This window comes from Ranitomeya variabilis, chromosome 3 (genome assembly GCF_051348905.1).
Source record: "Ranitomeya variabilis isolate aRanVar5 chromosome 3, aRanVar5.hap1, whole genome shotgun sequence".
NCBI classification, from domain to species: domain Eukaryota; kingdom Metazoa; phylum Chordata; class Amphibia; order Anura; family Dendrobatidae; genus Ranitomeya; species Ranitomeya variabilis.
In genome coordinates, this window is record NC_135234.1 from 144,196,950 (window position 1) to 144,219,294 (window position 22,345).

A 22,345-nucleotide genomic window follows, 5' to 3' on the forward strand; every position below is an offset into this window, starting at 1 on the left:
CGTGGCTGTGCTATATGCTACGTGGGCTGTTATATACTACATGGGCTGTGCTATATACTATGTGGGCTGTGCTGTATACTATGTGGGCTGCTATATTCTACGTGGACTGCTATATTCTACGTGGGCTGCTATATACTATGTGGGCTGTTATATACTACGTGGCAGACTGCTATATAGTACGTGGGCTGTGCTATATACTACATGGCTGTGCTGTATACTACGTGGCTGTGCTATATACTACGTGGCTGTGCTATATACTATGTAGGCTGCTATATACTACGTGGCAGGCTGAACTCTATACTGCGTGGCTGTGCTATATACTACGTGGGCTGTGCTATATAGTACATAGGCTGTTATATACTACGTGGCTGTGCTATATACTACGTGGGCTGTTATATACTACATGGGCTGTGCTATATACTATGTGGGCTGTGCTGTATACTATGTGGGCTGCTATATTCTACGTGGACTGCTATATTCTACGTGGGCTGCTATATACTATGTGGGCTGTTATATACTACGTGGCAGACTGCTATATAGTACGTGGGCTGTGCTATATACTACATGGCTGTGCTGTATACTACGTGGCTGTGCTATATACTACGTGGCTGTGCTATATACTATGTAGGCTGCTATATACTACGTGGCAGGCTGAACTCTATACTGTGTGGCTGTGCTATATACTACGTGGGCTGTGCTATATAGTACATAGGCTGTTATATACTACGTGGCTGTGCTATATACTACATGGGCTGTGTTATATACTGCGTGGGCTGTGTTATATACTATGTGGGCTGTTATATACTACATGTGCTGTGCTATATACTACGTGGGCTGTTATGTACTACATGGGCTATTAATCTGACATTGTACTACACCTATATTTCTCTGCTGTATCTGTGCATCATGAATCTGTGCATCATGCATCATAAGGGGGGGCCCACTGAGACTTTTTCGCCCAGGGCCCTCAAAAACCTGGAGCCGACCCTGCGCATACCTGTGGTCACGTACCAGAGAATTCTGAACTGTCATGATTCATAAGTCTGCACACTTGGAGTAAAGTGTTTAAATACTTCCTATTATCATCATCCCATGAACAAGTGTACATGAGACCAATAATAGAATTATTTTTCAGAGTAGTAAAATTTGAATGATGGTCATATCCATCGTTTTTTCCTGGATATTGATTGGAAAACTTAGAAGTTTTCAACAGACGGTATGTAAAATTATAAGAAGAATTTAAAAAAGCACTTTTTTTTAGATCTGGCAGAACACTTACTTGGCAAAAGAAAATGCAAACACATTAAGCATCGTGTCTTGATTAGCATTTATGATTATAGAGCATGCACAAACTCCTCTGATAACCTATTCATCTTATGAGCTGCTCTTCAATGCCAAGAAGTAGGAGAAAAGGTTATTGAATCCACAAACTTTTTTATGAAATTTGTTAAGTATGCTTATGTATCATGGTAATATCAATTTATACTAAAAACAAATATAGTTGAAATCTTACATTTAAGTAAGTATCTAATATATTATGAGAACACATAATATATTATATACTTCCCTTACATTGCTTACTTACCAAGCCAATTTCAGCTACATGTAGGAGCCTACTGAACACATCATCAATATAAAGTATGCACCTCATCCTCAATAAAAACTTTCTTCATAATTTGTTAAATCTGTTGCCTTTAATGTGGCAAGATTATGAAGTTTATTTAATGTACATATACAGTATATATATCTTTTAAATTATTTGCTAAATTGAAAAAGAAATTAAATTAAATGAATTTTTTAATGCATAAAGATAATTTAATTTATTTGATGTAAAGTAAACATGTGAGAAATGTTACTTATTAAGTATTTTGTGTGACATATCTGTGTGATTTAAGGGCATAAAAATTCATAGATGGAAAATTGCGAAATTTTCCAAACTTTTGACAAATTTCAATTTTTTTCACAAATAAACTCAAGTAATATCAAATAAATGTTACCACTCTGATGAAATACAATATGTCATGAGAAAGCAGTGTCAGAATCACTGGTATCTGTTGAAGTGTTCCAGAGTTATAACCTCATAAAGGGACAGTGGTCAGAATTATAAAAATTGGCCTGGTCATTAACACGCAAACCACCTTGGGGGTAAAGGACTTACAAAATATATGTTTACACTGTGTAATATAGTTTTTTACTTTTTTACATTGTCCCAGTATGATAAATTACTGTATAACTGTATAACATCAGATTGCTGATCTGATACTCCGCACTGCAGAGTATCATATCAACGATCTGACAGGCAGGTAAGGAGGCTTGCCAGCACCTGCTCTCAGCAAGCGCTCACAAGCCTCTTTATCTGCAGGACCCTGAAGGACTTGAAGCCAGGGGTCTCCAAGGAGACCATTAGGACAACACAATTGCATTGCGTTGTCCTGATGAAAGCGCACAGGGAACCTTCACCCTGCGCGATGCTTCTCTATACTGCAGAGAGGTTAAAAGCCCATGATAAGTGCTAGCACCGATTGTCCGATTGTGGGCATTGCTGCGGGGTGTCAGCTGTCATATACAGTTGATACCTGCCCCAATCGCCGTGGCGCTCAGCGTGAAGCCACACGATCGTGCCGCCATACTAGTACTGTGATTTGCGCAAACACTCCTGCAGAGCAGTACTAGTATGATGCATGTCGTGAAGGGGTTAAGGCCTCCATACATAATAGATTAAAGTCAGTCAACCATGATATCATCAGTAAGCCAACAATAATGGCACAGACCTATTGTTCTAGACATTGTTGTATGGCAGTGGTTTACTGTACTCTCATCTCTGAAAGATCAAACCATCAAACTGCTGAATCAGTAGAATCATTCCATTGCTTACCACAACTGGATGTTCTGTGATACTGCTATGTGAGTCAGCTTTGCCTCTGCAATATTGGAGACATTAAAAGTGTGTTTTAGGGCTCATGCTCAGTTTTACTGCAGGGCATACAAGCTCCATATAAAAGTTGATATGTTTGGCCACTGCTGCTAGACTGAAGCAGTGACCAGTAACACAGACAAGTAGTGTTAACTGATAAAGAACAAAATTGGATTTATCTGGAGAACTGTGCAAAAATATCCAAATTAGAATGTTGCCTGTTGCACTTTCCAATTAGACTCATCTTTAAAGATGGGAATAACTCTTTGAAGCAACTGTCTTATAAAACATCCAGCAGTCACTTTATTCCGTTACTGCATATCAAGCACTTGCCACCCTATTGAACCTAAAACAGCTACAAAAAATGTAATATCTTTCCAGTCAGTTATTCTTCCAAATTTATACCGCTCTATTTACAAAACCAGAGACTCAACTAGTATAAATGAAAATTATTAAGTCTATTTAGAGAGAAAAAAATCCAATCACTCTAGCTTGTACCACTGTATGTGAATGCAGACTTGCGAATCCTTGAGTTGGTCATCACCGTAACCGCATATATGTGACTTGCAAACTTCTACTTAAATGCCAACTAGATTTGCTTATCTTCTAGTAAAGAGCTTTTATTGAGTTAGGATGGAAGATGACCACAAATATGCAAATTGCATACCAGGGCCGGCGTCAGCACCCGGCGTACCCGGGCAAGTGCCAGTGCCCTGGCGAGATGGGGGGACCATTGACGGTATGAGACTGAGGCTCCTGGGGGGCCCCTGCAGCCGGACTACATCCCCTGTCACCTGTAATACACAGTACAACTCCCAGGACTCGGAGCACATCTCCAGCAGCATGCGGCACAGAGCTCTGGGAGTTTTGCAGCTGCTGGAGAGACATGACACGTCGCCACTGATTAGTAGTCTCACCATGGATACGCAAAGTGACTTCCGGTCTGTGTTGTCACTTCCGGGTGAGAGTGAGGATAAGCTCGTCCTGCCCTGGGAATCCTCATCGTCCAGCGGAGCGTGGTGTCCGACTATCCAGTGCCCAGAGCATGAGCCGCACAAGCAGAAAGACTAGCAGCAGGGCAGCTTTTTAAGTAATAAAAAAACCTTAAAACATTTTATCTCTCCCTATTCTGGCATTTGGCAAATATTAATAATTATGGTAATCATAATTGACCTATTATATTGAGAAAAACATGCATATATATACATACAGTGCATTGGATAGAGATGAGCCCATTAATCTGCAGGATCCTGGTCCAGGAGCCATGTCAGTTTTTCTTGGCCTCCGGATAGGAGTTTTACAAACCACCTTCTGCCTGCTAGACTTTCCGGACCTCTTTTGATTTATGGGGCTAGTACTATATTACTGTTGAGTTGCAATGCATGGATTTTTCTGCAAAAGGTCTACTATTGTACTTAGCAGAAACCTCAGGGTTGGCGGCATGTAAGAACTGTTTCATTTCCCATCAAGTAGCCATGAAAAACTGTTGTGACCACAGGATGAGGGTACTGTAAATCTTTTTGCTCATCTTTAATATCAGAAAAGCACGGGAATTCTGCTTTTTAAAAAATATTTTTTAGCACCCCTTCTATCTTCAGTGTTTTATAATTATAGGTCTTTTTTTATATTGTAGTTTTAAAATCACATTGAGTACAGAAATACAGGATTAACTGAGTTATCTCAGTGCGTGGACACCTCAATTTCTTCATATTCAGTGTTAAATAACTTCAAACTCTAAATTTTTAGCTGTCAATATTTCATGTTAACAAGTACACCATGTTCCAAATTATTATGTAAATTATATTTTTCTCAGATTTTCCTAAATGTTTGGTGCAAATGACAGTCAGTCTAATAAAAGTCATCACCCGTTAGAGTACACATCAAATTTTAGTGAATAAACTTCTCAATGATAACAGTATAATCTCCAAAATGAATAAAAACTCAAAATGCACCGTTCCAAATTATTAGGCACAGTAGAATTTCTAAACCTTTGATATGTTTTAAAGAACTGAAAATGCTCATTTGTGGAATTTGCAGCATTAGTTGTTCACATTCACTGAACAAAAAAGCTATTTAACTCCAAAACATCCTAACAGGCCAAGTCACATGTTAACATAGGAACCCTCTTTGATATCACCTTCATAATTCTTGCATCCATTGAACTTGTGAGTTTTTGGAGAGTTTATGCTTGTATTTCTTTGCATGAAGTCAGAATAGCCTCCCAGAGCTGATGTTTTGATATGAACTGCCTCCCACCCTCATAGATTCTCTATAGGGTTGAGGTAAGGTTAAGTTGGTGGCCACACCATAAGTTTATCTCCTGTTATGCCCAAAGCAGCCAATGACTCAGAGGTATTCTTTGCAGCCTGTGATGGTGCATTGTCATGCATGAAGATGATTTTGCTCCTGAAGGCACGTTTCTGCTTTTTATACAATGGAGGAAAGTTGTCAGTCAGAAACTCTATATACTTTGCATAGGTCATTTTCACACCTTCAGAAACCTTAAAGGGCCCTACCAGGTGTTTCCCCATGATTCTGGCCCAAAACATGACTCTTCTACATCCTTGCTGACATCACAGCCTTGTTGGGACATGGTGGCCATCCACCAACCATCCACTACTCGATCCATCTGGACCATCCAGGGTTGCTTGACACTCATCAGTAAACATGACTGATTGAAAATTAGTCTTCATGTATGTCTAGGCCCACTGCAATCGTTTCTGCTTATGAACACTGTTTAGGGGTGGCCGAATAGTAGGTTTATGACCAAAACAAACCTTTGAAGGATCCTACACCTTGAGGTTCGAGGGACTACATAGCCACCAGCAGCTTCAAATATCTGTTTGCTGGTTTGTAATGGCTTTTTAGCAGCTGCTCTCTTAATCCGATGAACTTGCCTGGCAGAAACCTTCCTCATTTTGCCTTTATCAGCACAAACATGTCTGTGCTCAGATTCAGCCACAAATCTCTTAACAGTACGATGATCACGCTTAAGTTTTTGGGAAATATCTTATGTTTTCATCCCTTGACCAAGGCATTGCACTATTTGATGCTTTTTGGCAGCAGATAGATCTTTTTTATTTCCCATGTTACTTGAAAACTGTGGCCTGCTTAATAATGTGGAACATCATTTCTAAGTAGTTTTCCTTTAACTAGAATCACCTGGAAAACTAATTATCACATGTGTTTAAGATTGATTTCAGTGATGCATTGAGCCCTGAGACACAATACCATCCATGAGTTTATTTGAAAAACAAAACAGTTAAATTTTATGACACTTAAATCAAATTTGCATAATAATTTGGAATACGGTGTAGATTACACATGACCTTTTTGGCTTTGCTTGGATGGCATATGGTTGAAACTGTTTAATTCACATGTTCCTTGTTAAATGTATAAAAATATTGGGAAAATAACACAAGAGAACGCATAGTAAAATATTTCTTATGTTGGGTTTGTTTTACTCAAAATTGTAGGTATTCAACATTCTGAGTATTTTGAGCATATTTTGTAGCAAGAAAATGTGTCAAGATAGTATCTTTTTTGACAACATAACTATGAGTTATGGATTCAGTTGAACTGAATGTATTCTTATTGTTCATTTTCTTCCTAAATTTAAAATTAATCAACTACATAGTCTTAATAAAACATATTTTAGTAAAATTGAAGCTGTTGAGTCTCTGCAAACCTTGCACATTGCGGGTTAAGTTGTTGGGACAAAGAACTGACAGTACACAACTCCTGGCTGCTGTAGGTTCAGGCAATACCTCATCTGCTATCTCTGTCTAACCCCCTTAAAATTCTCTATATTAGAGATAGATACAAGAAGGAGAGATTATACATTGCAGAAAAAGTAAGAGAAAAGAGAGTCATGGGCCCAAACATGTATGTTGAAATATCGCACAGGCTATTTACTAAGAGAGGAAAATCCATAGCAGGACTCTGTACAATGACGAGAAAGAGAACAGATCACATACATGTTGTACAAAGATTTAAGGGAATTATGTACGTAATATACAGAGGTAGAAAGGTCACATAGTCTGCATCAGAGAAAGGAGAGAAAACAGTCTAGGAAAAGGGAGACATCAGCATCATGATGGTAGAGTAACTTGAAGTTAGCATTGAAGATTTTATGAGACTTGAGAGCAAAGGTCATATCTAGAATAGGTACATGGAATGCAGTCATACCTTAGACCTGGTCACTAAGCTGGCCCAAAATGTGTCTGGCCACATAAGTAAACCTTTACTATTAATGATTTGTGAGGGCCCCATTTGAGTTCTTCAATTGGGGCCCACAATCTTCACGTTAATCCACTGCAGAGAGCAATTGAATTTAGCAGCAATACCCCTATACAAAAACAGAGCTCACTTCCAAAAAGTATTACTGGAGGTGTCGGGCTATATGAGATAAGTCTGAAGCTAAGAGCATATTGTAAATTATATAAGGATTTAGTAACTAATGTATGTAAAAATCATTTTCTTGTTACAGGCATCCATAGCTTTCAAAAATTTCACCAGTAATTGGAGTATCAATAGGTTATGGTGAAATTGGTTGGAAATGGAAACAGCATATTTATAGCCATCTTTAAATAATGTCAGTGAATGTTATGAAAGCTAAGTTAACATTTGTAAAAGGGAGATGTTTTACCATCTGAATAAATATGTACCCCTCCTTATTTCTAGTGAATTCTTGTCTTTACGTCAAACCATATATGACATGATGCCCAGCTATATGAGTACTTTTCATCCCTTACATTACTATCTAGAGGACTGTAAATTCTGTTTTATATGGTATGACAACATATCATTTCTGACTCTTCAGTCCTTTTGATATATTTCTAAATACTAAAATTAATAAAGATTGTGCAAAACAATAAAAATGAAAAAAGTAGTAAGACTGACAGATTTGGGTGGTATATTATATTTAGATTGTATTTTTATTGTACTCGCTGATATAGCAGCATTAATTTCTGCAGTGCTTTACAGAAATCAGGATCTTAAAAGAAAATACCATACTTTTTTTTACCTATAAAGTAAATAAACGTAAAATAAGCTCTAATTTGGCTTTGGTTTCTAAAGTCAAGACTTATGAGCCGAGTTTGCACTTTAATACAATACATTACTGAATAAACACCAATTCTCAATTGTATGACCCTTGTTAATTACATTATTTAAATGCGGCATAAAGCTGCACTGAATCCTCAAGAGTTTTACAGTTATTTGGTACATAGAAACAAGATTCTTATGCAGGTTAAATATTGTGCATAGATTTGCATCTATTGGCCTTTTTTTTACAGGATATGTCTTGTTCTGCATGACCTAACATCAGCTATTCACCCTGTACATAAGGACAATGTGGAACACAGCTGTGTAAATAACAGACATTAGTACAATGGAGAACAGACGTGTAGTGTATTATTGTACTTTAAGAACTTTGTAACCACAATGTAGGTCTCTAATCCTCCGAGTCTATGGTGTTTACCATAGTTATATAATTTCCAGTGCTGAAAGCAATCAGAAATCCTTCAAGCTCAAACTTTTTCAGACCTGGCTATTAATTCAGAGAAAAGCAGAATATACCTTTGGGAGAAACTGTATCCAATTCAGCTGCAAGGTGGAAACAAAAGAAATAAAATAGTGTCCTGCATTATCTGAACATCAGTAACATTATGTTCTCAATCTTGGCATAACTAGATAGAATATGGTGATGTCTCGGTCTAACTATTAGGGCCATATTGAAGATCTGTTAAAAAAGAAAGTGAAAAAAAATTGAGGCATGGAAAGTTTTCCTCCTAAAATTAGATAAGACTCTCCCATTCAAGTTTATGAGTGTGAAAAAGAAAATCAGATGTTACACGAAGCCGCAATGTTAGCATCCAATTTTTATGGAAACTATAAATACTCTTGTAAATGATTCATTAAAGAAATTAATTGCGTACGGATGACAAGTGAGAAGAAAATTGTCCTTTTGTGGATGCAGCGCTGAACGATTTTTATACTGTCATGTGACACTAGCCTAAGTTATAGTCCAAGTGTCAGAACAAAAGAGAACGGTAAATTAGTCACAAGAGGAGTTAGCGATGACAACACTTCACCGGCATATAATGAGTGAAAAAATCCTCCCCAGATGTGTTTCACCAATAATCTTGGGGCTCCTCACTTGTGAGGCCTTTGAGAAGAAATGTATCATACTAATGACAACTCTTGATTTGTATTCTGAAATAAATGTCCTTATCATCTGTTGTGATAGAATATTCTCGAGCTTGTCTTCCAGAATTGTAAATATCCATTTCCCTTATGGATTTGTGAATCAGACTTTTCCTCTATAATGTATTATGATGATAATTTATATTGTTTGCATTTGAAAAAGAAAATTTTCTGAAATTATTATTGTCTACAATTAATTTGTTAAAAGTTTGTTCATCATAGATGTGATTAATGAATGGTTACATTTTCTGCGGCTTCGTGTTTGAGCTTTGTTATATTTTAAATTGAAGAAGCAACCTTACTGGTAAATTTAACAAAACTAGGGCAGAAGTAATTTTAAGTTAAAAAATCTTGTGTACAAAACTTGTTAAATGATGAAAAGACAAAGTACAAGCAAAAGCCTACCTGTAAAATGATTATTTTCAACTAATTTAAGTTTTTTATGTAAGCGGAAAAAAATGTAATTCTCATTAATAGGAGAAATTTCTCCCAAAGTGATACTGGTTTATGAGCCAAAAGTCAAAAGCTACTAGAGAATTTTAAAACAATGAACCCTACTGACTGTTTTAGCAATGTCTCCACAATTAGTCAACATCGTTTGTCTTATGCAGCAGTCTTATTTGTCTTATTGTCCACTCTCTAACCAAACCCTTGGGAACTAAATTAACTGACAACTGAGTTTGCTTTTCTTTCCAGTAATGCTAATATAAGGAAATGGTCATATTATCTTTTGACATTCATAAAACATGTTATCAATGACTAAGATGTCATAAATGTCAAAAGCTTTTTTCCTATCTGTTCACTTATCAGTTTTGAGAGCTAAGAAAAACTATAAAAGAACCAATGTGTCAATGATTTTCTTAATATTGGTTACATAATTAAAGCTCCTAATGACAAAGATCTATAGCACAGATTCAAAATTATTATTAAAGGGAATCTGTCACCTACTTTTTCACATATAAGCTGCGGCCACCACCTTTAGGGGCTTATCTACAGCATTCTGTAATGCTGTAGATAAGCCCCGGATGTAACCTGAAAGATAAGAAAAACAAGTTAGATTATACTCACCTTGGGCGGTCTGCTGCGGTCTGGTCCAATGGCCATCGCGGTCCAGGTCCGGTGCCTCCCATCTTCATGCGATGATGTCTTCTTTCTTGCTTCCTGCCATGGCTCCTACGCAGGCATACTTTATCTGCCCTGTTGAGGCCAGAGCACAGTACTGCAGTGTGCAGGAGCCAGGAAAGATCTGAGAAGCCCAGTGCCTGCGCACTGCAGTACTTTGCGCTACCCTCAACAGGGCAGATAATGTACACCTGTGCAGAAGCAGTGACAGAAGGAAGAAAGAGGATGTCATCATGTGAAGATGGGCCGCCAGACCTGGACTGCGATGCCCATCAGACCCGGACCGCATCGGACCGCCCCCAGGTCAGTATAATCTAACTTGTTTTTCTTATCTTTCAGGTTACATTGGAAGCTTATGTTCAGCATTACAGAATGCTGTAGATAAGCCCCTGATGGTGGTGGCCAAAGCTTATATACAAAAAAGTAGGTGACAAATTCCCTTTAAAGGTATCTTATAAAAAATATTACTATTAAAATTAGTAAATATCACTCATTGGCACTGTATTTTGCATGCAAGTCTTTCTTATGGCATTGTATAAATCTGTTTTCTTAGAATAATATTGCTTGTGTCCTTACTGGCCTTAGAGAATATAAATAAGTTTAACAGCTTTCTCCCCAACTCTTCCATTCACATAAACACTCAGCTCTAAGAAAATATATTTTCAACGAGGACAGGAGAGGGAGCATATACTGGACTCCTCAAGAAAAGTTTTTGGTATGTGAGTTCAGACTCCCCAAACATCATCTGTCAAATTAAAGTCTTGATGCCCCAATACACATTAGATTATTGGTTTTGCCAAAATTGGGTTGTGTCAACTTTTTTCTGCTGTAACAAAAAATATTGCAGAAATCACATTCATATGTACAATCTATATATATAACAACTTTACATGCTCCACACAAACAACACAGGTTTTTATGGAGCCCAAGGGTTTGTTAAGAGAGGGGATTATGAGATCCCTGCTGCCAGACAGAAAAAATTTGGAGGCATTGCTAACAAAAGTTAATAGTGTCCATTCCTTTATAATTCTTAGGTAGCTTTCGACTTTTCAGAGGTCAATCATTACCACATGAGGGGAAATTCCTCCTAGTAATAAGAAATCTGTTTTTTTGCTTCTAAACTTGCTAAGAGTAGCCCATATCCAGGTAGGATTTTGTTTGTACTTTATGTCTTTAGGTCAGTTATTGACTTTTGACTACAGTATATATTATTAGCTTAAAATTATTTATGCTCCAGTGTTAAATTTACATACAAGTGCCAAATTATCGAAAACTGTAATATAACACTAATAGAAATTATTAAAAGGCGTACCCAGGTTTCAAATAAATCTGCCTTATTTCATAAGATGTTGTCTTGTTGAGCCCTTTATCCCTAAAACTTTTGCTTCTAGCGGAGAAAATCTACAAATTATGACCGATGAAGGAGGCAAAATATGGCTGCAAGTGTGAGTGTCTACAGCTTCCTAGAAAGGAGCCTCAGAGATTTCATCTCCTCGGTACAGACTTCTTTCTCATGGCTCAATAATACATTTTGTACAGCAAAACAGAAAACTAAATGATTTACACTTGACAGCAAATCAGCTAATTTGTTTTTATTTTATTTTGACAAATTGTGTTTTTTAAAAATTGCAATACAAAGTCTTCAATTGCAAAAAAATGGATTCCATATCAGGATATAATGCGTTCTACATTTGCATGAATGATTATAACCTTCAAAACCTCTTAAACTTAATCATATGAAGTATTATTACTTAACCAGGTAAGTCAATCAGATGCAATTACCTCAACATGCATTATAAATGGTTTCATGATATCTACATGGATTTTATAAAGTTAAGTCATTTATAAGTAATTAACTCCAACACTCCAGTAATAGTACCACATGCTGTGATTCAAATCATTTTACCTCCTTGCTGCATATTCTAGAAATATACTTCTTTGAACAATAATGCCTTAATGAAAATAATATAGGCTAGGAATAGCTGAGGGGATCATTGCATTTTAGCACAGTTTTATATTTATTTTGAAAATTCATTGAACTTCATAAGTAAAAAAAAATCAAGTTAATTTGGTATTTTCTCCAAAAGGTATTTGCTGTAAATTATGACAAAAAGGGAATGGTCAAAAGAAAAGTGTGATATGTTTGTTTTTCTCTTCTGATTTAAAAATGGTAGAAACAACTTGGAAATTGAACATTTATTCAGAGGAAAGGTGACAACTTGCTGATCCTTTGAGGGGTTAAAATGCTAGGATCATTACCAATCCCAGGAACAGGGTTGTGAAATTCCCAAAGGTTGGGTGACAACTTGCTGAACTTTGACAACAACTTTCAATAAATGGGTTAGTTTCTTGTAGAGTCGAATGTTAACACATTTTCTCCCCCTTCTAATTATGTAGCATCTAACTTACAATATAAGATCCTATAATTTATAAGAGCAGCGAACTATATATGCAACTACCAAATCTACTGTCTCCTTCCCAATCCCCTGTAGAGTGTAAGTCTGTGAAAGCAGGGCCCTCGCTATTCTGTGCAAGTCTGTTATCAATAATTTGTTTACTGTAATTTATAATTGTTTTTTGCATGTAAACTAGTGATGAACGAGTATACTCATTGTTCGGGTTTTACCTAGCACACTTGGGTGGTCTCCGAATATTTGTGAGCGCTTGGAGATTTCGTTTTTGTTGATGCAGCTGCATGATTTACGGCTGCTAGCCAGCCTGAGTACATGAGGGGGTTGCCTGGTTGCTATGGAATCCCCACATGTATTCAAGCTGTCTAGCAGTCACAAATCATGCAGCTGCTTCGACAAAAACTTAATCTCCGAGCAGTCACAAATACTCGGAGACCACCCGAGAGTGCTTGGGAAAACCCGAACAATGAGTAAACCCACTCATCACTAATGCAAGCCCTTTTTCACAAGTATTGCACCATGGAATCAACAGTGCTCTAAAAATAATATATCATAATGGGGCTACATTCAGGCACAGGTATTGTTGCTTTTGTACCTGGATCTTCTCTACTTTTCTTAAAATGAACTTTAATCCGCAAGTATCCATTAGTAACCTAAGTGTGTTTTTGTTGCAAATTTTTATTAACAGTATTAGAAACTGTAATTCTATGTCGTAACTGTATCTTATGGCTGTGTAATATTGCTAGTCTTCAGGATATTGGGGAAAATCATTGCTAAAGTATCACAGGAAGTGAAGGCAGTGGCCATTTTGAATAAACCTTGCAAATGCTCAGCTGTAATGTTTAGACTCCTCTATTTTCCTCTCCCACAGCCTCACAAGCATTGGCTGTTCCCAGTCATGTGACACACATTTTTTCATGGCTTATATTAAATTTCTAAATTGGGAAGTGGAAATGTAAACTACCGTATCAAAGCAGCCAGTATATCATCTCTATGTAATGGGTTTTTGAGCATTAATAAGTTGCATTTAGTTGGCATCTTCTATTTTATTAGCCATGAGATATAACACATTATATTATTTTTTTTATTTAGTGAAATATTGTGCATATGCATAACATAAAAAAATAAATGTAGGCCTTAGTTTAAAAGATGACATTCATACAAATTTATAACTATTTCTTCAGTAATTGAACTGGAAATATTTTTGTGCTTTAATAACCACAACTATGGGAATAGCTTTCAAAAAAGTAAAAACTTGGGAAAGGATTAGACAGTAGCCCACATTTTGGTACAATGATTGAAAAAAACATTTTCTGGGTGAAATAAAAATCTGATGTACAAGTCTTTAAAAAGTTGATGCACATTGTAACTACATAATGGTTGAGACATCTAAATTTCACCATGAATTTGTGTTTGCATCATCTCCTGATACACCATTTTATTGTCATGGGAATAAAATGCTGGGGCCACCCACTCAGACACTAAAACGCAACTGAAGCTTCAGAATTTATATGGGTTCTCTTGCTGTGTGTGTCTCTAGGAAAACCAGAGTAAGCTTATAACATGATGGAATAGAACATCTGAGCTTCTTTTAGCATATATAAGCTTTCATTTTGCAATATTTTCTGGCAATGTTGAAACGGGTTGGGATTTATCTACATATTCAGTGGAATATCATACATATCCCTGATTTAAATTATTATTGAAAACAGTGAAAGAGACATTACTAAAGTTACAAGAGTGCCTCTTTAACTGACATCAGTCATGATCTTTCTTTACAGACCCTTAAGGGAATTAAAAGCATCAATAAATATATTTGTCAGTTGAACAATCAATCAGCCAGCTGCTATTACTGCCTGCTCCCCCAAGATTCCTCTAGCAGTGGCCTATCTCCCAGAGAACAAAAGAATCAGGCATTGGAAATCCAATAGGATAGATCCTTCTTTCTGCCAACATAATCTATGGTGGCCTTTAGATAAGCAAAACAGAATTACCAAAACCTATCAGCACAATTTATAGCTGTGTCAAAATCTCAAACTTAAATTTATGATTTTCAATTATTAGCTCACAGTTAAAAAGGAGATAATATGTGCCGGATAAATTAACTAGCTGGGCAGAATAATAGAGTACCAAGTTCCTGAAAGTATGGTTTCATGGTTGTCGAACACTGTGCATGTTTGTCCCTATTCACACAAAAATATATCAAGCAAAGCCAATCCTAAAGCCTACTCTTAAGGTCCAATGTAATTTTTTAATTAATTCCATATTTAATTTTGTGCAATATTCCAGCTAATTTTCACTAAGTAATTTATGATGCCCAGGGTATATGATTCCTTTATAAACTCTTAACATAAAGCATTGTACCCATGCCTTTATTTGTTGTTTCTGGGGTGTTTCCATCTGTGATGCTTTTGGCATAATGGCAATTTTCAGAGTTCCCAAAGAAATCAATGGAGAAAGCTACACATTTGGCCACCTCTCCATTCCTGTCAGATGATGCCATGGCCACATTCTCCAGTTAGACTATAGTCTTTTCTAAACCCTTGACTGAATAAACTAATAGTAGTTTACTATCTACTTATCGGGGATGTCAGATACCTCGTCACTTTATGTGGGACAACTTGCTATATGTTATGTATATCAAGCTGTATGTTACATGTCAAGAAAAGGATCGCCAATTATAGAGGCCCATGTATGCATACAAACCAAGGTTGTTATTATACCATTCGTAGAGGTATAAATACAGTCACAAAAAGTGGAAATATATACAAATAACAACAAAAATTAGAAAAAAAGCAATGAAAAATATAATACACGTTGTTTAATAAACCATATGTTTTGAAATATTATTTAATAAAGTATAGATTTTGAAAATATTTCCGTGTGTGTATGTATGTGTCTGTGTGTGTGTATGTATGTGTGTGTCTGGGTCTGTATGTGTGTTAGGGTCTGTATGTGTGTCAGTGACTGTGTGTGTCTGGGTCTGTATGTGTGACAGGGTCTGTATGTGTGTTAGGGTCTGTATGTGTATAAATAATAAACTTGGCACTCAAAAGTTCTTTTTGCAAGATGAAAAATAAGTTTTTTCGTTTATTGGTGCAACCAGTTCACTAATTGATGATATTAAACGTTTTCGGTCACAAGACCTTCATCAGAAACATCATATATGAAACTGGAAGCAGGGCAGCAGAAATGTATAGGCCCAAGTGGCCTGCGCACAAATGTTACCGGACAATTAGACGCGTCTTCCGGTCTTACCGGCTTCACAGCGTTCCCTGGACCTGGATCAATCAGCGCAAGTTCTCTACAGAGGTATTCCCGCCTTGCCAGTGCGCCCTACCTAATAGTCTTCCCAGGAGTCTCCAGGTCTAATTGTCCGGTAACATTTGTGCGCAGGCCACTTGGGCCTATACATTTCTGCTGCCCTGCTTCCAGTTTCATATATGATGTTTCTGATGAAGGTCTTGTGACCGAAAACGTTTAATATCATCAATTAGTGAACTGGTTGCACCAATAAATGAAAAAACTTATTTTTCATCTTGCAAAAAGAAACTTTTGAGTGCCAAGTTTATTATTTATTCATTGACGGGCTGGAAACCCTACTTGAGCACCACCCAGGAGCCTCGAGTGCCGTGTGTAATTTGTATATATGAGGGTCTGTATGTGTGTCAGTGTCTGTGTGTGTGTCAGTGTCTGTGTGTGTCTGGGTCTGTGTGTGTGTTAGAGTCTGTATGTGTGTCTGGATCTGTATGTGTGTCTGGGTCTGTATGTGTGTCAGGGTCTGTATGTGTGTTAGGGTCTGTATGTGTGTCAGTGTATGTGTGTGTCAGTGTCTGTGTGTGTCTGGGTCTGTATGTGTGTCAGGGTCTGTATGTGTGTTAGGGTCTGTATGTGTGTCAGTGTCTGTGTGTGTCTGGGTCTGTATGTGTGTCAGGGTCTGTGTGTGTTAGGGTCTGTATGTGTGTTAGTGTCTGTGTGTGTGCGTCAGTGTCTGTGTGTGTCTGGGTCTGTATGTGTGTCAGGGTCTGTATGTGTGTTAGGGTCTGTATGTGTGTCAGTGTCTGTGTGTGTGTCAATGTCTGTGTGTGTCAGGGTCTGTATGTGTGTTAGAGTCTGTATGTGTGTCAGTGTCTGTGTGTGTGTCTGGATCTGTATGTGTGTCTGGGTCTGTATGTCTGTCAGTGTCTCTGTGTGTGTGTCTGGTTCTGTATGTCTGTCAGTGTCTCTGTGTGTGTGTGTCTGGGTATGTATGTGTGTCAGGGTCTGTATGTGTGTTAGGGTCTGTATGTGTGTCAGTGTCTGTGTGTGTCTGGGTCTGTATGTGTGTCAGGGTCTGTCTTTGTGTCTGTGTAGGTTATGTTTAAAAAATAACATGACAAACATTAATAATGACATATTACAAGAGAGCATGAGATAGGTGCATGACCTGTAAATGTATATCCAAGTGATATCGAACATAGGCTTGGAAATTGTTCTAGTATGAATGACAAGCATGGTTTACATTAATAAGATCTCAGGAATCGTAGTCCAGCAAACAAAATGAGAACTATTAAAAGGTGACAGAGCTGAGTACATAACCCTGTCAAATGTGGGGATCGAAATGGCTCAGAGCATAAATGCTTTACAAACATTGCTTGAGTGCACCTGAGCTGAACTGTGACAGAGAAGTGCTGCTGTTTGAAATGAGAGCTCCATATAGATCTGTGTGGCTTATTGCCAGTTGCAAGCTTACAACTAGCCTTTTATTAGAAGACCCCTCCTGATAGGACATCTAGACTTGTAACCTAGAGCAACAAGTCTTCTCATTTTCAATTAAATAAAAAAGCCACATTCAAAAATGACAGAGCAATATGTTTGTTGGCCGACTGAAGAACTCCATTGTCTTCTCTGTGTTTCCAGGTGACTCTGTCACTATGAATGACTATGGAACATGAAAAGAAGATTGTTCTTCTGAAAAGCCCAAGGGGTTATATTGGGAAACTGTCAAAAACAGGAGTGCGAGTACTATGTTAAGTATGCAGAATTTAACTAGTCAATTAGTACACCACTGAACTATAAAAATGTGTCCTCATAAGGTTTATGTTGAATGTTTTCAATTAAGTACCCTCAATTAAACCCAACTACTCTACAATTCAGAGACACACCGATTATACCCCTGGTGCCTTCAATGAACAAGTGTCAAAGCCTTAATTAAATTTAGTCAAAGTAGGAACAGATATACTATAAATAATGATCAATGATTTGGGATCCATATTTCTAGAATTAATATTTCAGACATTTTAAAAGACAGGTATATAGAGTTCCTTGAATAACCTTCATTACTTGCATTCACTGATCCAATGTAATCACTAGAATGTCTAAAAATGTTTTTTAGGAAATCAGTTATAAAAGAAGATAGCATGTGTATACTGGGATTCATCATTTGCTTAGCTTTGGTGTCATGCATTATACATGTTTAACATTATAATTTAATGTAACCATAACTCAAAAAAATCCTGAAAAAAATAAATACTGAAAATAGAATAAACAGGTTTTTTTTTAGATCTTTAAGGATTTTTATTTTGATAGAAAAATCTTTTCTTATGTAATAAAGATGAAAAATCTCTGTTTTCACTCGCTATCATAGCATAGGTATCATAGTATACCTGTATAAAGTGTGCGAATAATACCAGTAATAAAGGTCACATTCTGAAGGACAAAAACGTTACCATAGGGTCTTACAGCGTATGGTTCAGCAATTGTTTCCAAGTCACTGAAAATACTAACACATTTTACCATACAGGCAAAAAAGCAGATGTCTTTGACAATTATTTATTGAATTCCATTTGCATTTCTTGTAAGATTGATGTCCTGAACTTTAAGACTAATGGGAAATGCTGTAGAACTGTGTTGGGAATAGCTGTCAATAATTTCATTGCAATAACATAATACCCTGGAATCCTAAGAACAGATTTCTAATTAGCTAAGTCAACACCTAATCATTCAGTAGGTGACTGGATGTTCTAAGCAAGGGTGCACAAATATCTGAAAGTTTTTTGAAAATGCTTCTTAAAATGAGTATTTACTCAATAAAGGATTAGTATTTTTCCATTTCTTCTCGTTTTAGAAATGTTCACGGATTCCAATTCCTTTTAAATTATCCTTAAAATTAGGATCAGAGCAATAAGATATGCTATCCATGTTTCAGCCGTTCAGTTCTTTTTTTTTTCCAGTCGGCCTCTACCAGATTCATATATATATGACTAGGAAGGCCACAACTGAATAATGGACGTCAAGAAACAGATACTGGACTTTACATATATAATAAATGACTCTCTCCAAGACCCTTTACTGCATATACATCAAACTATATCCTTCAAATAAGTGACCACTACGGACTATTCTGAAAAAGAAGTGTACATACTACCACCTTGTGGATTATTCTAAAAAGAACAGATGTTCTTCCTTTCAGCTGCACAAGCTCCTGTTTGAGTTCTGTGATATAGAGAGCTTCAAATTAAGCTGTAATATGGAAATAAAAATATTTGCTAAAGTACATATCAATATCCATATAAGATGCAATTAATAACAGATCTACCTTAAATTTGATGACAGAAAATTAATTGATCCGTGATATATGTAGTTTAAATTGCTTTGACTTATCTTTCCTTATAGGAATTAATTGTAGATTAATCCTGAAGCTTGCATGGATTATTATAATCACTATTTGATCTCACTATGCTAATGTGACTAAAACAGTGATGCAGGAAAGCTACAGAGAACTTTTGGAGAATAGGTATATTAGAAAGGTCCAGAAGGGATTGACCTCGGCTGAAGATGGTTTACTGTCAATAGTATGTGACAAATCCGAGTAGAGGAGGATGAGTAATGTCACATTTCACAGTGGGTGGTCGATTAATGTCAGTGAAACCTATGATGTAGCTACATATAAATACTCGTCAATTGCCATTTTGTGAATCACAAGGTCCATATGGCACAAAATTTCCCAACAAGTTGCTGCAATGATCAATTGTAGATGCAAATAGGTACCCATGCAGTGAGATTAACTAAATAAATATCTCAAATATCCATTTCTTTCACCAGATATATGTGTCCTTCTCTTTGTTGGTAAACGCGTCCCCTTTATTTCTGTAAGTCACAAGGATCAATACAGCCATGCCTTACTTCGAGCAAGGAAAAAATGGCTTATGAGTCTCAGAAGATCTTTCATATGAAATCTGAAGGGTCAAACATAACAGTACATGAAGGTGCTCCAGCCAGAGGTATTAAAGTCATATGCTTCCCTTTGCTTTCAAAAGAAATCTATAGAGACTGTGCTTGGTGATTCAAACAAATGACAGAGTTAAAGATCTAAAAATTGTCAAAAACGCTGATATTGTCTCCCATTTCATTTAGAATTCAGAATATCCTTTCACGAGTTCTTCTTGTTTGGAAAACTCAGGAGGACTAGTTCAGTAGCCACTTGCTAGATACCACTGCATGAAAGGTGGCAGGGAGCCTCAAAGTCTCGTCTTCTTCTTCTCTTTATAGTGTCATCAACACACAGAGGCTTATATCTGCAAAACCAGATCAGCCATGGAGCTTTAAACAAGGTGGAGGGAGGTGTAAGGGTGGGGGTGGGGGGGTGATTTACCCATCATAGGTGGGGGTGGGGTAACCGATAGGTAGGTGATAATCAAGTTATGAGACAGAACTGCAATCTCCAATTTGACAGCCTGCACAATATCAGAAGTGATGTGAGTGCAAAATGTGCAGAATGCCTTAATGCACCAGAATGTGGCCATATATTATAGACCGGTAGCATAATTCGTCATTATTTTTATTCCAGCGGATTGAAAAGCACGCTCTGTTCCATTATGCATTACACATGCAGAATGCCAAGCAATGTGTTGCAATAAGCAAGGTGCAGTCTAGCAATAAAATAACCAGCATACAGATACAGTAGATTCCATGCCCAAGCATCAGATTGCAGATTAATACTTGTAATAATTCCATTCAGAATATTTCATCAAATCAATCAGTTACATTGAATAGCAAGACCCACACTATGACAGGAACATAGTAATAAAAAAAATCCCAGGAACTGCAACCTCATATAAGTCAAAGTGTATCGAATGATCAGATCTAGTATCTCTGCTGCTACAGGATATGGCAACAATAAGAGCTGTTTCCTTTGGTTAACGAATATGTCAAATCCTTAGAAATGTATCTCTCTTCAGCCGTCTAAGGAGAATGTTTCATTGTAATTCTGATTTAATATCTGCTCATCTTTCATTGTGTACATGAGACTGATCGGCTACTTTGTATACACCACACACAATCATAGGCTTTTTTTTCTCCAAGAGGCTACTGCAGCAAAATGATCATTACTGCCCAGAACACACATACTGTATATGAATAGGGGCACTGTGTGGAGGAGCACAAGGGAAAAGTATTGACTTGCAGCCATAAGGGAAAAGTAGTCACATAAAGGACTGCAGTAAAGCTTGAAATCATAGACATTGCTTAACTAGCATACAAAATGCATGTAAAAGTCAGCCCAGCGTCTTACCTTGACAAAGCAGAGAGGCAGCTCAGGCACACAACATCTTCTGCTCAGCCAAATCCTGCAAAAAATGCAAATCCAGATCAAATTGCTCGATGCAAAGCGGGTTCCTTTCACATCTGCAAATACATAGAGATATTTGTGGCAATCCAAGGCGGTCTTGCAGTCCAAAGGAATGTGAGAAGCTGGAAACAAAAGGCTGCCTTGACTGGAGGAGAAAAGCTGGAGCTGTATAGCGGTTCAGCATGAAAATTCATTACAATCAGTGTGAGCAGTGGAGGTTTTGCTAGTAAAGAGCTCTGATTGCCTATGCAGAGATGGAGAGAGACTGAGCTGCAAGAAAAAGAGAGATTGAGGAGGGAGAGAGGACCAGGCTGTACCAGTCACTTCTCCCTCAGCTATTGGAGCAAACTGAATGAAATTTACAAAGCCAGCAGCCAATAGATTGCTGCAGCCTGCATCATCACTACAGAAACCATATCTACATCTACAACCTAATGCAAAGAGCTGCTAATTCTAGTGCAACTCAAATGGAACACAATCATCACCGATGGTGTCAAGAGGCAGTGCGTACGATGCCACGAGGCATATGGCAGGGTGCACCTACAGAAACTTACCTACAGACTGCTTTTTCTCCTTAAGCAAGTGCAAATTTGATGAAGGTGAAATAATATGTTTGCTATAGAAACCTATGTTTATACAAATTACCCTCAATATGAATTGGAGACATCATTGCCTTTAATGAATATAGAAACCACAATTGGGCATGAATGCACCAGGAAACAGTGAAAATGAAGTTTCACGTATATCGAAATCTTTTTTATTGATTAAAATAATTAAAATAGCAAAATATCCATGACTCAAAGGTAGGTATGGTGCAAATAGATTGTTTTAATTGTGCGGCCCAAAGAACTTTGTAACATTTTGGTCAACTTTGACCTTTATCCAACATTCCCATAAACATATGGCCACAGGGATTAAGGAGAAAATGAGTAAGAAACCTTGGCACTCCTTTGGTGTGATAAACATGGAAGCAGTTTCTCTCCTGACTGATGACGGTCAAGTTTTGACCAAAAGGTCTCTAATTTTTTGTCTGGATATTTCTACCAATAAAATTGCCTCCATGCTTATCACACCAAAAGAGTG

General features: G+C 37.2%; 1 protein-coding gene across 4 annotated transcripts in view; it reads right to left on the reverse strand.

The window, feature by feature from the left end:
• NLGN4X (neuroligin 4 X-linked) overlaps positions 1-21,651 on the reverse strand; it is a 605,880-nt gene extending 584,229 nt beyond the window's left edge. For 2 of the 4 annotated variants that reach the window (XM_077294721.1, XM_077294720.1), the window contains exon 1: positions 21,206-21,536. The gene's annotated coding sequence lies outside the window, so the exon portion shown is untranslated. Of the gene's footprint in view, positions 1-21,205 lie in introns of all 4 variants that reach the window. The other 2 variants (XM_077294722.1, XM_077294719.1) reach the window with 2 other exon arrangements.
• Between the last annotated feature and the right edge of the window lie 694 nt (positions 21,652-22,345).